The sequence below is a fragment of the Tenrec ecaudatus genome, chromosome 13 (genome assembly GCF_050624435.1).
Source record: "Tenrec ecaudatus isolate mTenEca1 chromosome 13, mTenEca1.hap1, whole genome shotgun sequence".
Taxonomy (NCBI): Eukaryota; Metazoa; Chordata; class Mammalia; order Afrosoricida; family Tenrecidae; genus Tenrec; species Tenrec ecaudatus.
This window is the reverse complement of record NC_134542.1, coordinates 126,337,171-126,354,785: the sequence shown is the minus strand read 5'-3', so window position 1 is coordinate 126,354,785 and position 17,615 is coordinate 126,337,171. Positions and strand designations below refer to the sequence as shown.

General features: G+C 44.2%; 1 protein-coding gene across 1 annotated transcript in view; it reads right to left on the bottom strand.

Moving 5' to 3' along the window:
- TFCP2L1 (transcription factor CP2 like 1) overlaps positions 1-17,615 on the bottom strand; it is an 81,321-nt gene that overhangs the window by 46,866 nt on the left and 16,840 nt on the right. The window lies entirely within an intron of this gene.

The window sequence follows — 17,615 nt, the reverse complement described above, 5'->3', positions numbered from 1 at the left end:
ACCCACTACAGTTGGATAGCTAAGTTCTTGACGTTCACATTGAAGAAGTAAATAACTGGACATGCCTTTCTTGAGAGTAGGTTTAAGGGAATGATTAAAAGCCTGTTAAACATTGCCTCTAATGGCAGAATGAAAAACATTTTCCAGTTAAAAGAATTTCATGTATTCAAAGGGGTGTGGATATTCCATTTGGTGACATCTAACCAGCACAAGCTAGTTAAAGAATATAAACAGGAAAAAAAATCCATCTCAAGAAAAATGAAAAAAAAAAAAAGATCCATCTCTAACAATAAGAAACTTCAAAGTACCTAAGAATAACCTTATGAAACTAGTTTTTTGAAAGATAAAAATATAGTCTATATAAATAGGACACACCATGATCCTAAATGGAAGACTGTATATTGAATGGTGTTGATGTCAATTTCCCTCAAAATAAATAGGTTTAAAACCAATTCTGAAACAAGAGAATCCCTTTTTAAATAATCCCTTTTCAAATAATTTTTAAATAATTAATCCCTTTAAAAATTATTTAAATCCCATGTTTAAGTAATTAGTATTGGAAGATTTTATAAACTTTAGAAAATGTTAAATAATTATAGACTCACAAGAAGCTATAGAAATAACAAAGACGTCTTGAGCATCCTTCCCTCAATGACGAGGTCTTCTGCAACTCTATTCCACTCCCCAAGCCAGGAACGTCACCATGGTACAATCACTGAACTACAGACCTTGCTCAGCTTCACCTAGATTTTGCATGTATTCATTAGTTAGTTTGGGGGAGGGTTCTGTATATTCCAGATATCAAGTTTGCAGTGGAGTGCTTAACCACTGCACCACCAGAGTTTCTGTGGAAGTATATAGGTGTATGAATTTCTAACACATGATCACATCAGTTTTTTTTTATTTGTTTGTTTCTGTTTGAGTCTAGATTCACACCTCATAGCCAATATCAATACAAGTGGTCCCTAAATTTAAAATGAACTTCCTAAGGGTTTATTTTATCGTAACATGAAGCAACTGTTTAATTACACAATAGGGAAGACCTTTGTGAGGCTAAAAATAATGGGAGGGGGGAGGGAACAAATCTAGCTATGTAAAATAGGTACCTGTGTGTGTGTTGTGTAACTAAAACTTAAGTGTACACAACTAGGACATTCAGTAAACAGCTAGCTAACTACCTTAATATAGCTAAAAATGCCATTGCTTTCTTTTAAATAGTCCCTGAATGATAGCCTACACACACACACACACACACACAACCCAGCAAGCAAACAAACAAACAAAACCCCACATCTCAGTCCCCCCAAACCTGTGAATGCAACTTTACCTGGAAAAAGATCGTTGCAGGTATCATTAAGTTAAGGATCTTGAGGTAAGGAGATCATGCTAGAATATCCCAGTGGGTCTTAAATCCTATGATAAGAGTCCTTTCAAGAGACACACAAAGGACACAGAGAGGACAAGAAACAGTGAGGATGGAGGCAGGGGTGCAGCCAAAAGCCACAGGAAGTTGGAAGAGACAACACAGGGAGCTCTTGGAGGGAGGTCAACCCTGTCAGATTTCAGATTCCCAGATGTCAGAACTGTGAGGGAATACATCGGTTGTAAACCAGAAGGTTGTGGCAACTTGTTCTAACAGTCCCCGGGAAATGAATAGTCTCCCAGTGAACAATGGAGTGGGCAAATAATATGCAATTAAATTATTCTTTTCAAGTAGTTGGTGAGCAGCAGCTCTGTGTCTAGCACTGTGGCTGAGATTCGTTTCGCAAACTTATCCTAATTTGGCCTAAAACAGTGAGTAAGCACCAGCACCCCAACATCACCCCCCCCCCCCGGCACTGCCCAGGGTGCTGTCTTCCCCGGTAGATGACAGCGGCCCAGCCCACACTCTTATCTTGACCATTTGCCTGTTTAAAAAGACGGACGTCACAAGACTCTTTGTTGACCTACTTGACCCTTCTAAGCTTTCTGAGAAAGCTAGATTTTAAAGATACATTTCTAGTTTCCTGAACCAAAAATCCAACCCTCCCTTGACACCAAAATAAAATGGTGTCACACACCCTAACTGGTTTTTCAAGTGCCCACTACCTGCCTCAATGAAGAATGTAAACTGCTCTGGTATGAGGCTCAAGGTTTAAAAGGTGATCCCAGAGTCCCGTTAGCACTGACCCTAGTCTCTGCAGGGCAACCCCCTACTCCACTGCAAAGCCATTTACAAACTCAAACATAAGGAGCATCCACTGGAGGACCAGAGGGTAGTGTTCAGCCTGTTATCACAGCTTCTTCTGGACCAGGAATTTTGACCGCAGGAAATATTCTTCCATCTGAATCTTCTTACTCAATCCTTTCACACACATACACTCTAGAGTTCCTCTCCCGCCACATTGCACCTCTCCAAGTTCAAGTGTCCACATTGGACTTGCACCTTCCTCCCTGTGTCTTCCGCAACATCAACAGCAGTGTGGACAGATTCACCTCATGATCCCAAACCTCATATAGCTCTGATCCCCACCCTCATCAGCCACCTGCTAAATTTGCACGGGGGCATTTATTTGCTTGAAGCAAACCATTTCAAGGTCTGGATGGTACCATGGAAGTCGGCTCTCTGAAGGGAGAGGGTGTTGAATATTATTCTTAACAACAATGACAGAATCTGCTAAAGTAAGACACTCTCCTACCTGAAAAGAGCTGACAATCTTCTTGGGTACACGACACAGTACAGGAAAAATGAATATGTAGTAAAATATATCGTAAGATATTAAAACTTCCTTAGTAATTCTCAAGAATAAGGGATGAATAAAAGGTTTGAACATACATGTAAGATGGACACAATTTCTGTAGTTGATGATGAGGTATTTAGTTATTGTGCCAACCTGGCCGATAAACATGTGGGGAAATTGAAGGGCGGAGGCATAAATGGCTCAGTGAGCCTCTCCTTTCTAGTTCTCGGGCCTCTTGCTTTCTGGTGGTCAGACCAGGGTGCAGCTCCCTTATCCAGTTCCCTGTTTAGCTAGCAAGGCTCACTTCCTGTGAGACAAGGCTCACTTCCCCAAGGAGAAGCCACATGGACCTATCCTGATGCAGCCCTGGGCGCTGGAGCAGCCGTGTGGAGACCCCTGCCAGCACTGAGATGCTTGCAAGCTTACTGACTCAGCTTTTCTCCTGAAGTCGGCATCATTGCGTCTGTTTTGTGAGATGGAGGAGGACTTTGTGGACTGGTGTTGGACATATGGGTTAATGTTGGACTTGTGGGCTTGGGCAGCACTGGGGTGGGATGTTTTCTTGATGCACATTTAACCTTTATATAAAACTCTCTCTTATACATGAGTTTCTGTGGATTTGTTTCTTTAAAGTCCCCAGACTAACACAACGGAGATAATGAATTAAACAGAAATCCCGAGCAAAGAAACAAGCCATGTGGATAGGTAGGAAAAGAGAGGCAAGATTCTTGGGCTAGATCCTTAAGTATTTAAAAATACTATTTTTTTAAAGTCGTCGAGTTGTTCCCAACTCACGGTCACCCCACATGCATCAGAAAACTGTGCTCCATAAGGTTTTCAATGGCTAATTTGGGGGTGGGGGGGAGCAGATAATCAGACTTTTCTTCCAAGGTGCCTCCTTAAATAGATTCAAACCTTTGGTGTTGGTTTGACCACTTGCACTTATTCCTCAGCAAATTCTGCCATGTACTAATTCACCTGCATCTCAGAACAATTCCATAGCCTGCCACCCCACCACCCAGGTAACAAAAGGAACCAGAGGCTGAGAGGCTGCCTGGCTCTAGACAAGCTCACAGAGGCAGCAAGTGGCAGGCTCGGGTCGTTGCGATGAGGTGCCATATGGAGTGGGTCCGGATTCATCACAACTCTAGACAAGACGACGGAATGAAGCAGGGCCTGGGCCTGCCCCGTCTTCACAAGTGTCCTTAGGCTGGGGAGCACATGACTGCAACAACTATGCAGAGTCTAAATCTGTTTCCAAAACCCACCACACCAGTTGCCATTTCCTACTCTGCATAGAATTGGCGGACAGAAGACATCTGGCCCACAGTCCCTCCACCGATCCTTCCTGGAGGACTTCTTTCCTCCACCACTCAGTTTCTCTACAGTATCCTTCGACATGTAAGCATATCATGCTCCCTCCACCCCACCGCCCACCACCACCACCCTCCCCCTTAGTTAAAATGGTCCTGGTCCTCTCCTCCTTCTCTTCGGGACTTCAATGAAAGCCATGCCTAGAATGACCGACTGTCCTCACCCAGCATCCGTGGAGGAAGCGAGTGGCCTTTATAGATGTGTCTTCTTGTCTGTAAAGTGCTCTGCTTGCTACAGTCTAAGCAACGATCTGAGAGGGAACACAAGTTACTGCATGATAGAGTCTGTCTCGAGTTCAGATGCGTGAAGTGTGGAAAAAGAAAAAGGTAGTCTTTAGAATAAAGGAGATAAAGTTATAAATAGCCCAAATGGTATTGCTAACGCTCTTGGGTGCATTATTTCATTTAATCTCTCAATAATCCAGAAAAGAAGGCCCACAATTGACCTCATGTTACAGATGTGCAAATTCTGTTTCCAGAGACATTAACCAATTTGTGGAAGATAAACCAAGATCTGTCTATCACCAATACTGGAGCCCTGGCCACTAGACCATTCGTTTCACATTTGCTAAACTAGTGTCTGATGTCTAGTTCCTTCAAAGGTCCCTTCTAGCTCTGAGAATCAAGAAGCCTGTCCAGTATAGTTAGGACCCCTGGTGGTGCGATGGGTTTCTCATTGGGGCGTTAACTGAAAGATCAGAAGATTGAAACCATCCGCCACTCCACAGTAGAGAGCTTTCTACTCCCATAAGGATTCACAGTCACCTAGAGGGTCACACTAGTCAGAGACACTTCGAAGGCAGTGAGGTGAGCTTGGTACAGAGCATCATTTCTTGATACTCAATTTATTTCACAACCCTCTTCTACACACCTGAACTTTCCTGGTCCTTTAATGCCTCAGTTCTCTGAGTCAAGATTATGAATAGCTAGATCAATAAAATTCACTGCCATTTGATAATGTAGTATATACATACAATGGAATATAATTCAATCATTTACAAAGTAATGTTCTGGTACACGCGATAACATAGATGAACCTTGGAAATATTATGACCATTGAAACCAACAAAACACAAAAAGATAAATAGTGTACGACCCCAATTATATGGCATTCTTCCAAAACTTAAACCAAACTCGCCGCTACCCCTGGTTGTGTACTAGTTTATACTAAGCAGGAGATCTTAACTTGTAAGATTTACAGTCTCAGAAACTCTTACAAGCAATTCTATTCTTATAGGGTCACTATGAAAATGAAATACCTATACTAGGCAAATTCAGAGAGATAAAAAGTAATTTATCAGGTACCAGGAGAGGGGGAAATGGGGAATTATTCCTAAATAGGTATAGAATTTCTGTTTGGAGTAATTAAAGGTTTTTGAGAATAGAGATGATGGCTACACAACATTGTGAATATACTTCATGTCACTGAATTTGCTGCATCTAAAACTTATTTTTTAATGACAAGTTGTACATTATATATTTAAAACTTATTTTAATGACAAAATTTATATTATTTATTTTTAAAAATATATATATATTAGAAATTAAAACGCTAACCAATTTATAACCATACTAACAGAAAAAGAGATGAAATAATGAATATGTTTATACATTGTAAAAAATGTAACCAAAGTCACTGAACAATTTGTACAGATATTGTTGAATGGGAAACTAAATTACCATGTAAATTTTCACCAAAAAGCAACAACAAAAATCATCTAAATTAAAAACACACACACACTTAGGAGGGGGTTCAAAACTTCACTGGAATTGGATAATTTTCCATCAATTTTTTAAAGTCTCATCATCTCCACAATGTGGTTTAAGCTTTGCTATCGTTTTCTCATGATGACTAGTCTCACTGAGACACATGTCCTTATCCTATTTAAAATCATCTGAACATATTCTATGTTCTCATTATTGAACAAGGTGACTCTGCCATGATTCTCAGCATTTGGGCCCTTGTGTAGTCGTCCTCTGTTTTCTAGTCTGTGGTAGCTGGTCTGCATTTTCACATGTTGCCAGTTTTCCTAACCAAGTTGATAGCTGAGGAGTAAGTATAAAAAGCAGGGCTTCCCTGGCCCACGAGGCCGTGAGGATGATGTTCCTGAGTAGAGCAGCCAGTCCACAGAGAGAACAACATGGCTGGCCTTACTATGAGATATGATGCCCCTCAGTGATGAAGGGCGATACAGAGGCCAGCACTGGAGACACAGTGTGGGAATTGCACCTGACTGACACCACCACACTGAGGCAAATCACTGGGGGAGTGCGGCGGAACAGCAAGGGAATGGAGTGGCAAGGTCCCCAGGGAATGCTGAAAGTGGACTTTGGGGCCAGGGCATGGTGCCCCGACAGACTGGACTGGAAAACACTCCTAAGGGCCAGCAAACGATCCTTGAACGAACTACAAGCTTTTCTTTTGTAAAGTGTTTTGTTTTGTTGTTGTCAGTGGTTTGTTTTTGTTGTTTTGTTGTCTGGTTGTATACTGTTGCTTTGTTTTCCTCTGTCTTGTTTTCATGCATGTTAGTGTTAGTGTCTCCACAGGTCTGTCTGAATAGGACAGGCTGGATGAACTATCTGGAGGAAAAACAATGGGACCAACAGTTCCGAGGGGACTTGGGGTGGGGGAGGGGGAGGGGGGTAAGGAAGTGGTGTTAACAAACACAGGGACAAGGGAACAACATGGGACCCAAAATGGTAGTGAGGGGGGAGTGGCAGGCCTGGTGGGGAATGATCAAGGGTAAGGTTGTGTAGAGAAGAGGTATAGCTGTAGCCCAGGTGGGGACAGAACATGGTAGTGGGGCAGGAGGAAAGTCAAGGGAGATAGAGGAAGGAGCTGGGAGTCAAGGGGCATTTATGGAGGTCTAGACAAAGACATGTACATGCAAACATATATATGAGGATGGGGAAATAGATCTAAGTGTCTACATTTATAGGTTTAGTATTAAGGTGGTGGAAGGACCTTGGGCCTCTACTCAAGCACTCCCTCAATGCATGAATACTTTCTTTTATTATATTGGCACTCTATGATGCTCACTATCCCGACACAACTGCTAAAGCCAAAGCGGGTGAACAAGTAAATGTGGTGAAGAAAGTTGATGGTGCCCGGCTATCAAAAGAGATAGTGATTGGGGTCTTAAAGGCTTGAAGATAAACAAGCGGCCATCTAGCTCAGAAGCAACAAAGCCCACATGGAAGAACACACCAGCCTGTGTGATCGCGTGGTCCCGAAGGGATCAGTTATCAGGCATCAAAGAACAAAAAATCATATCATTGGGTGCACACCTCCATGATAGGATCGCTGAAGACAAATGCGTGTATAAGCAAATGTGGTGAAGAAAGCTGATGGTGCCCGGCTATCAAAAAAGATAGTGTCTGGGTTCTTAAAGGCTTGAAGGTGAACAAGCGGCCGTCTAGCTCAGAAGCAAAAAAGCCCACGTGGGAGAAGCACACCAGCCAGTGCGATGACGAGGTGCCAAAGGGACCAGGTATAAGGCATCATGCAAAAAAAAAAAGATATATATATGTATATGTGTATATATATAAATGTGTGTGTGTGTATATATATATATATACCATATTGAATGAAGGGGGAAGAGCAGAGTGGAGACCCAAGGCTCAAGTGTCGGCCAATGGAGATCCCCTCATAGAGGGGTTTAGGAGAGGAGATGGGTCAGTCAGGGTGCGAGGTAGTTCCGATGAAGAACACAGCTTTCCCCCAGATCCTGGATGCTTCCTCCCCCCAACTACCATGATCCGAATTCTACCTTGCAGGACTGGATAGGGCAGAGGTTGTACACTGGTGCATATGGGGGCTGGAGGCACAGGGAATCCAGAGTGGATGATATCTTCAGGACCAAGGGTGTGAGGGGCGATGCTGGGAGAGTGGAGGGTGAGTGGGTTGGAAATGGGGGACTGATAACAAGGATCCACATGTGACCTCCTCCCTGGGAGATGGACGGCAGAGAAGGGGGGGGGGGAGGGAGACTCTGGATAGGGCAAGATATGACAAAATAACAATGTATAAATTACCAAGGGCACGTGAGGGAGGGGGGAGGGGGGAGCGGGGAGGGAGGGGAAAAAAAGAGGACCTGATGCAAAGGGCTTAAGTGGAGAGCAAATGCTTTGAGAATGATTGGGGCAGGGAATGTGCAGATGTGCTTTATGCAATTGATGTATGTATATGTATGGATTGTGATAAGAGTTGTATGAGCCCCTAATAAAATGTTAAAAGAAAAAAAAAAGCAGGGCTTCCAACTAGCTCAAAGCAAAGGTAGTGCATGCATTGCTTAGCAACCAAATCTCTTGTGCCTCAAGGAAGAAAAGAGGCAGTGGCACCCACTCCAAGGTGGTGGCCAACCACGCCTCTGTGAAGGTGTTTGGACACCATCTTTGAGCAGGGTTCCATTGCCTGTTTCCTACTCAAGTCAAGTCCGGCACAACCTGCATGCTGTTCTTGTTTCTCTCAACCATGGCTCACGCACTTCAAGCTTGTTAGAGGCCCTGGAAAATTAACACTCATTACGCTGTATTGTTTGGGCCATAGGAGCAAATAACCCACCCATCTTTGTAGTGAAGGGATGCTAACTGTCTGCTAAATCTTTACCAATCCAGTATGCGATACTGGCATTGCATGATGGCTGTTTGGCAATTCTTTAATTACTAGGGAGATTGAACATTGGTTCATGTGCTTCTTGGTTTGGCTGACCAGGTCCAGCTCTGCTCTTTGCATGGAGGGATTGATTTATTTAATTTATTGTTGAAATAGAAATCAATTCAGTAAGTTCCCCACGTGCAATTTAGTGACATTGATTTCACCCTTCTGTTTCAAACTGTTTCCCACTAGAACTGCTTTGGGAAATTTAAAACCAAATTCTGCCTCATGAAATGAAAATCTGTCAAAATAAATAAATAAATAAAAATAAGAAAAAAATAATAAAAAAATTTTTAAAAGAAAAGAAAGAAAATCTGTCACATATGACTACTATTGAAGTGTGTGTGTGTGTGTGTGTGTGTGTGTGCGTGCGTGCGTGTGTGTGTGTGTGTGTGTGTAAACCTGGTACAGGGACCGGTGGCAGGTCTGTCCTCAGCTTCCTATCTAGTGTAGGAGTTATGAAAATTAGTAAGAATGCGGAGGGTCAAATTCATCAAAATACTATTGGGAGGATGGAAGAGGTCAGCTGGAGTTAGAGGCTTGGAGACAGAACCTCCTAGAGAAAACCCTGAGCTAGGAGAATTTGGAGAGTCCCTGGGTCATGAAGGAAGTACAGTGGGGTCCACATTCCAGCTGCCTAGGGCCACAATCCGCCTGCCTCCTGTTTTGCTTTTAAAATTTATTTTTTAATTATAGCAAATCTATGTATATGACAAATTATTTTCCTTTTCAATATTGTTCACTTGGACAAAGCCACTTCAGTGGCATTTTTAATATTTACTGGTTTGTTTAAGTACTATCAGGATCCAATTTCAAGTTTCCCCATCATCCTTAATGGCAGCTCAGGCGGGGGCAGTGAGTTATTTAATGTGAGTCTTCTAGCCAAAGTCTCTAACCCCACCAAAGGCCTTTCCCTGTTGGGGTCTGGTCAGGAGGTGGGAAAAGATACTGGTAGGACTTGCCCGTGAGTGACTGTGAACAGGATTCCCTGTTATGCTATCCTGCTGTGCATAAAATGAGCCCTCTGAGAAACAGGAGAAAGAGTCTCATTACCAACAAGAGCCAGGAAAGGATGTGGGATCCCTGAGCAGGGAAACTCCTGGAGTCCGAAGACAGCTACAACATAGAAGGAGCAGAGTAGAATTCATAGAGAGTGACGGGCTTCCCAACCCAGGGAGCAAGTAACGCTAATGGGTTTTGTGCATGCCCCTTTGGGAGTTTATTAGCAGACCTGAAATAACTTTGTGACATGTCCTGATAAACAATTCGACTCTGCACGTTTCTCATTAGCATTACAACTTGTCAACCCTTTAATCGTGAATATTGTCTGACAGTTCTATGTAGCCAATGAAGTGGATATTAGAACCCAGAAAGGTAAAATAGGGAATATTAATTAAGACATCAGGGTCCCCTAAGCAATGAATATTCCCTGACCTCTTCTTTCCACCCATCCTTAGTGATCACTAAAAGAAAAAAATGGGTGTCTATACATTTCATTATCCCGGATATTTCTTATAAGTTTATTGTCTATTGTAAAATCTTTATTGCTCTGATTGCCTGTTTGTAAGACTTACTTGCTAAGTATGGTTTTGATATTAGATGGTCAGGGGAGAAATTAAAAGAATATCTTATGACACATAAAATGGTGTGGAAATCTAATATCAGTGTCCATAAGTAAAGATTTATTAAAACATTGCCACGCCTCCTCATTCACTATTATCTGATTGCTTTCTTCCCACAGAGCAGAGAAGTGGCCACAGAGATCTTATGGCTCACAAAATCAAATATGCTTACTCTCTGACTCTTCCCAGAAAGTTGAATGATCCTTAGGCTAGAAAGAGTGCTGGTGGCATAGTGGTTAAGTACTCAACCACTAACAGAAGAGTTGGTGGTTTGAATCCACTGACCACTCCGTGAGAAAATGACATTGCAATCTGCTTCTGCAATGAGAACTTCGGAAGCCCTATGGGGCCGTTCTACTCTACCCTACAGGGTTTGTCATGGATTTGGTTTTAAAGTTGGGGGGGGGAGCTATTGGGCTGTGGCTTGAATGAGGGAGGGGAAAGAAGCAGGGTTTGGGTTGGGCAAAGAGCAGAATATCTTACATGAATGTTCTACTCTATCTTCTTTGGAAAGAAGTTTCCTCTTTCCTTTGCCCCTCCTCTCCCTTCCCCGTCAACCTATGTAGAGTAGGGGTGAGGAAAAGCAAAGAACAAGGTTCGGACAGTTATAGGTGTCAGTAGAGACAATTGGGAGCACCTGTGCCTGTCCATGCTGGTGGGAGCCCTCCACCCTGCAGCTAATAGTGCTGAGCCAGCCAGTCTGGGGGTGGAGTGAGAGGTGGAGGGGGACACCCCTGCAGGGTGGAGTGGGCGGAGGATCTGTGTCAGGCCCTGGATCACAATCCTTTTGGCTCCTCTGGACTTGGCAGTGTCCACCTGTCAAAGGCCAGTTGACATCACAAAGTGCCACCCTGGAGCTCCTCCCCTGCTAGCCTGCCTGAAGGAATGCTCCTTTAAAGGTCTTTAGCAGTCTGACCTTGACTTTGAGGTGTATTATTTTCTGGGTGGGAACTTTCTTTGGAAGCCTTTCTGCAAGCTTTATTCTGGTTCCACCTCACTGGACTGGGAGGTTTTCAAGAACCTGGCGGGAGACCTTCTGTGGCCCCGGTTCTCTGTTGGGTGTGATTTCAGTACTCTCAGCTCTATGAGCTAAGTACTAATATTGTACATTTTTATTGATACCGAGTCTCCCAAATAGATCGAGTTTCCCGATACTACTCGGGGGTCACACATGTTGGAATTTCCTCCATGGCAGCTAACAACAGCACCATCAATACGCTTAGTGGGGGTCCCTGCTGACCAAAAGGTTGGAGATTTGAAATCACCCAGAAATGCCCCAGAAGAAAGGCCTGGCAAAATGCTCCTGAAACCCCAGCCATCTCAAATCCTACGGAGCACAGTTCTACAACATCATGAGGGCTCGCAAGTCAACTCTGCGCGCCACTGCTGAGTTGAGTCTGACCCATAGAGACCCCGTAGGATGCAGTAAAACCGCCCCCTTTGGGTTTCCAAGGCTGCCCATTCTTATGGGTGCAGAAAGCCTCGTTTTTCTGAGTTGAACTGCTGATCTTGCAGTTAGCAGCCCAGCATGTACCCCATTCTGCCACCAAGGGTCTTCTTGTCCACAGCACCTGTTCATAACCCCATCCATTAGGGGTGCAGTCCAGGCGTGACCCCAGACTCAAACCCTGGGTGCTTAGTCAGGCAGCCAAGTTAGTTTTAGGGGATGCAGAAGAATTTTGATATACTTTTTTATGATAGGCATTTATTTGTGGTATATTATTATGATATTTTAATACACAGGAGTGATCTATACTTTTTCAAAACAGCTTAATTTTTAACAGTGGGTTGGTTTAAAGAAAACAAATTCATCACAAGGCAGCTGGTTTTTGATGTGACAAAATCATGGGTGCTGCATGAATGAGTACAGTGACTACTGTCCCTGCCAGTGCCTCTGGGTGTTCTGTAGCCACCAAGTAGCCCGTGTGGTGTAGGTAAGGGGATGTACAGTGAACGCCGAGCAATGGAGTCAAGGCCCTAAGGCAGGGCTGGGAAGTCAGAAACCCATAACCATTCTGCTAGGCAGAGTAGAAGCGTGTTCCAGGTATCCCCCCCTTTATTTGCTTATGTTTTTATTAAAAGATTATTTTATTGGGGGCTCTTACAACTCTTATTACAAGCCATACATCAACTGTACCGGGCATATTTGTACCTATGTTACCGTCCTTCTTATCTGCGCATTTACTTTTTATCGAGCCCCTGGTATCAGCTCCTCTTTTTTCCCTCCTCCCCCATCCCCCTTGTGGCCCCTTGATAGATTATAATTATTATTATTTTCATATCGCACACAGACTACTGTCTCCCTTCCCCCATGGTGTCTGTTGTTCTTCCCCCCTGGAGGGGTGTGTGTGGTTATGTGTCGATCATTGCGATCGGTAACCCCTTCCTCCCCTGTGCTCCCCAACTTCCCCCTCCTCTTCTGGTATTGCTACTCTCATTCCTGTTCCTGGATTCCATGTGCCATGAGCTCTTATCTGCGTACGTGCTTCGGTCTAGTCGTGGGGGATGAGGAAGCCTCAAGGAACCAGAGGAATATTGTGTGTTTCATTGGTGTTTCACTGCTCCTTGGTTGACTCACCTCTCCCTGTGACCCCTCTGTTGGGAGGATGTTCCATTGTCTACAGGTGGGCTTGGGGTCTCCGCTCTGACCCCCCTCGTTCTTAACAATATGTTTTTATTTGCATGTTTCTCCCACTTTATTTTGAGTTGGTGAAATATTTTTTAAATTTCACATCTCCGAAAATACTGCAGCGATGGATAGAACAATAGAGTAGCAGTGGACCCAAAACACAGGTTTCTCAACCTTGCCACATCTGCTTCTGGCTTAACCTTTGGTAAGAGTCTCTGGGTGGCACAAAGGGTTACTCGGTGGCTAACTCCGAGGTGGGTGGTTATAGTTCATGGAATGCAGAGTTTGTGGATGTGTATCCATCACCTGAAATTGTCTCAATGGATGCAAATGGAAAGACAGCGTGATAAGGAAAGGCCAAGGCATGACATCAATCCTGTGATCCATAGTAGCTGCAATGGCAAAGAAAACAAATGTAGGAATGAACTGTAACACTGGATCAAGTCCACAAGCAGCTGCGTCTGAGCGGCAGCAACTTAGAAAATTGGGTTAGAACAACAGGAAATACCCTGATGACCACTTGTCACCCAGAAAGTAGTCCAGGAGGGGAACAGAGAAAACCAAGAAACCAGGTGGAAAGGAGTTTCTTCAGTTTGTAGACTTGTAATGTCAGCTTTCTGAGCAAACGGCACTTAAATGAAGTGTGAGAGTAGCTAATTTGCAGTGTCTCTGGTGTTGAATACTACTGAACACAAGAGTAAGTTTGGGTCGATGCTACACCCACACACAGTTTATTATGGGACAGAAATGAATGGTAATCTTAGATTCACTCACAGGTAAAGTTAACCCTGATGGGACAGCCAGTCTGATGAACCAGATAAAATTTGCAGTGAGATCTGTCTACTTTGAAAAGGGAGGTGAACCGCCTCTCTCCCTCCCGGAACACAGCTTAGGAAATACATTAATATCTGGCTTGTCGAAGCAATATTAGGATGGCTTTATTGTGATAAGGAGGACAGTCTCACTGAGTAGGTTCTTTACCCACATCATTACAAATTACCGAAATGGTAGTCAAGGGAGCACCTTCTCATGGACACCCCATGTAACTTTACTGCTGTGAATCAAATCAACATCCCAAGAAGAGGTGTCCGATCTGTGGGCACCGCTTCTCTGAATGGGTTTACAGATGCACAAAACATACGGGTAATTAATAGGAGAATGGGAAGGGGTGATTGAGAAAGAACTTATCCCAGGAGGAAAGAGATTTTTAGGTGGCTCCTAAGAAAGGATGGAGTTGACACAATGGTTCTAATACAGAGCTGCGGGAGGTTGGGTAGAACCAGCGAAACTTCTACTTGTCCCCAAAGGTTAAGGAGTGCTATACAAATCCATTCTATTCACGAAGTATTTAATGGTGGGAATTCCTCACTGGGATCATTGGAAGCAGAGACATACCTAGTAACAAACATAAGATTGACAAGGGGTCAGGGTCTGGTTCTCAGCAGGGGACACAAGGCTTTAGGCAGATGTGTGAGTAAAATGGCCTGGGAGGTGGGCAAGAGACATTCTTGGGGCTGCTTAGACACAGGAGCTCAATGCACTGTAATACCCAAACCTATCGATAAAATATTGAAGGAGTCTAAGGTTAAGACTAAGGGGATATGGAGATGCAAGGGTTGATGGGAGTAAGGTGAGAGTTTGGATGAAAATTGGAAGATTTAACAAGATCTTACATAAAGTAGTTGCCTCTCCCTTGCCTGAAAGTATCATTGGCTTGGATAATAATACGTCTAACTGGGAACCCTCCCTCTACCTAATGCTGTAAAACTGAAAGCATGTAATCTGTAGATCTGTCGTGTAGATCTGTAATGATTGGACATGCTAAATGTGTTCCTTTACAATTGCTTAAACCCACTCAGATGGTTACTCTGAAATAGTATGGGATAGCTAGGGCCAAAGGCGATCGCTGTTCTGATTAAGGACCTACTAGAGGCTGGAGTGTTGGTGCCAACAAATACTCTGTGTAACAGCCCCTCTGACCTGCAAAAAAGAGATCGACATGGAGATTATCATGCTCATGGAAGACATGCTCATGGAGATCGACAGTAGATTATCAAGATCTAAATGAAATCGTGCCCCCAGACTGTGGCGACACTACCTATCGTTCTCAAATCATGAAGTGACCCATTTCTCGACTGAAATGTACTTCACTTATTAAACCTTTGCTCTGCTTAAAAAAAAAAAAAAGACTAAGCAGGAGATCCTGAATTAGGTTGCTCTATTTGGATTTGGGATGACTCGAACTCTGCACCTGGAAATGTTGCTAGCGCACAGCCATGAGACCAGTTGGAAGAGACCTGCATTTGAATGAGGCCTGAGCAACAGAGAGCATTGTCACTCGGCTTGCCTTTACGCCCTCACATCCACATTCAAGCATGACTGCAGAAGTCTCTACTGCACACGCTTATGCAGAATGGCGTTTATGGCAAACGCCTGAGAACACTGCCCTGTGAGACGACCCCAGGGATTCTGTACTAAGAAGTTTCCAGAAACTGCAACACCCTTTGAAAGGCAATGAATTGCCTGCTTCTGGGCACTGACTGAGATTGCCTGCGTGACAGAAGGACATAAAATCAATATAAGACCTGAGATAGCCACACCATAATGTCTTGGAGCTATGTCAGGGAGGATGCCGCCCAAAGTTGGCCAATGGAAATGGTTCCTACAGGAACGAGCTTCTGAGGGAACGCACGGTGGCCTCCACCGTCTTCACAAGCAGGTAGCCTCCTTCCCCACAGGTCCTACCCTGGAACCACCTGAGAAGCGTCCAGAGGCAGCTTCATAAAGAGTGCCCTATTACCAACCCTCTGCCGACTAGTGGACAAAGGCTTCTTGGTTCACTGGTGGCAGTTTGGAGGATGTGGCTGCAGAGAAGTTGCTGCGTAAAGACCAGCAGATGGAAACCAGACTTACTTGAAGAGGGCAAGAACAGGTCAGCTCAATGGACTACGCTGCATGCTGTTTCCTTGTCATGGTGAAAGACCTGGACAACGCGAAGAGCCCATGTGTTTGGAATTGTACAGATAAAAGGGCGGTTGCCAATGCCTTGGCTCGATGGTCAGGCAAATGGGCTATGGAAAACTGGTCTATTCAAGGGTCACCTGTGCGGGCAAGGACAAGTTGGCACCCACCAGGAGAACCCCTTCCTGGGTCAGAACGTGAATGGAAGCAGCATGTGGACACGTTTGTACTCTCCCTTGAGGTGACTAATTGGGTGCATGAAATGAGTAGCCATAGGCATGCTTCAGCCACACAGAGCCAGACTGGATCTAGACACATCCCTCTCATAGCCTCAGAGACTCAAAATGCCAGTAAGGATTGCTCTGTCTGCCAACAGGAAAGACGAGCTTGCAAATGGCTACGGGACAGGTTCCCCAGGATGAAGGCCCTAAACATAGCTGACAAGGCAATTCCATCAGAACAAGGAGACCAGTGGCGCCAGGTGGCCACAAGTGGATCTTCACAAGAATAGACACGCCGTACTCCATTATGGGTTTCGTAGATTCAGGAATGCATGCAGATGCTAAGAACATTATCAGTGGGTTTGAACAAAAGATACTGTTCAAGATTGGACCACCAAGTTCTACACACTCAGACCAAAGAGCACACTTTACAGCCCACAGAGTGCACTGACAGACCAAGAAACATCACCTCAGATGGACATACCATGTTGCGTACCACCTCAGAGTAATAGTTTGATAGATGATTGGAATGGGCAATTGAAACATTTGTTGTCCAAAAAGGGGGAGATAAGGCATGAGGGATTGGCTTTCATGCCTTTGTGAGTGTGTGCTCACACTCACCATGAGTGTGACATAGGGAGGACCACCACTAGATAGATCCCTACACTTCTCAGGAGGCTATGGAAAGGAGGTGGTGGGTGGAGATGCTGGTGCCACTTTCTAGTTCTTCCCCCCAATCACTTGAAATTGCTTTTTTTCTTCCAGATGCTGTGAACCTAAGAACAGGGATGCAGCTTCCAGTACCAGAAGCTGGGTGATCACACAGCAAGAGACGCTCCCCATATGCCTGAATCCATATATAAGTTTCTCAAGGGCCTGATTGGATGCAGCGTAGCTTCTCTGAATCTGGCAAAAGTGGGGTTGACTGTGAATAGTGTCATATTGCCTAGTGGCCGAGCAAGTCCACGAGTCTTGTACCCATGCAAACCCATCCAACATGAATGAGAATGGACTGAGGGAGAAGCACTTCCTGACTGGGCTTGCTACCAGCGATCTGGATTAGCACAGCAGCTGAGATTAATGCCCACTGCCAAGGTGGAAACTTGAAGGTGAAAATAAATGGCAAGAGGGAGGAAGGAGATCCAATAGCCGGTAGTAAAGCAATGAATAAACTTAGAGCAACAGAGGATGAATGTTTTAATGGCTAGAGGAGACAGGTGCTGAGTTGGCCTGAGTTATAGTCCATGAATATGGCCCTTCTAGACATAATCTCTTATGTGATATATTATAATTCTGGACTTCATACACCTGTGGCTATAGTCCCATTTTGAAAGGCATTATCGGCTAATAACCAGAAATAGGATGAGATTAGGACCTGACCTTAGCAGAGGGTGTGATTATGGCCCTACTCTTTAATGGTTACCTTGGTTAC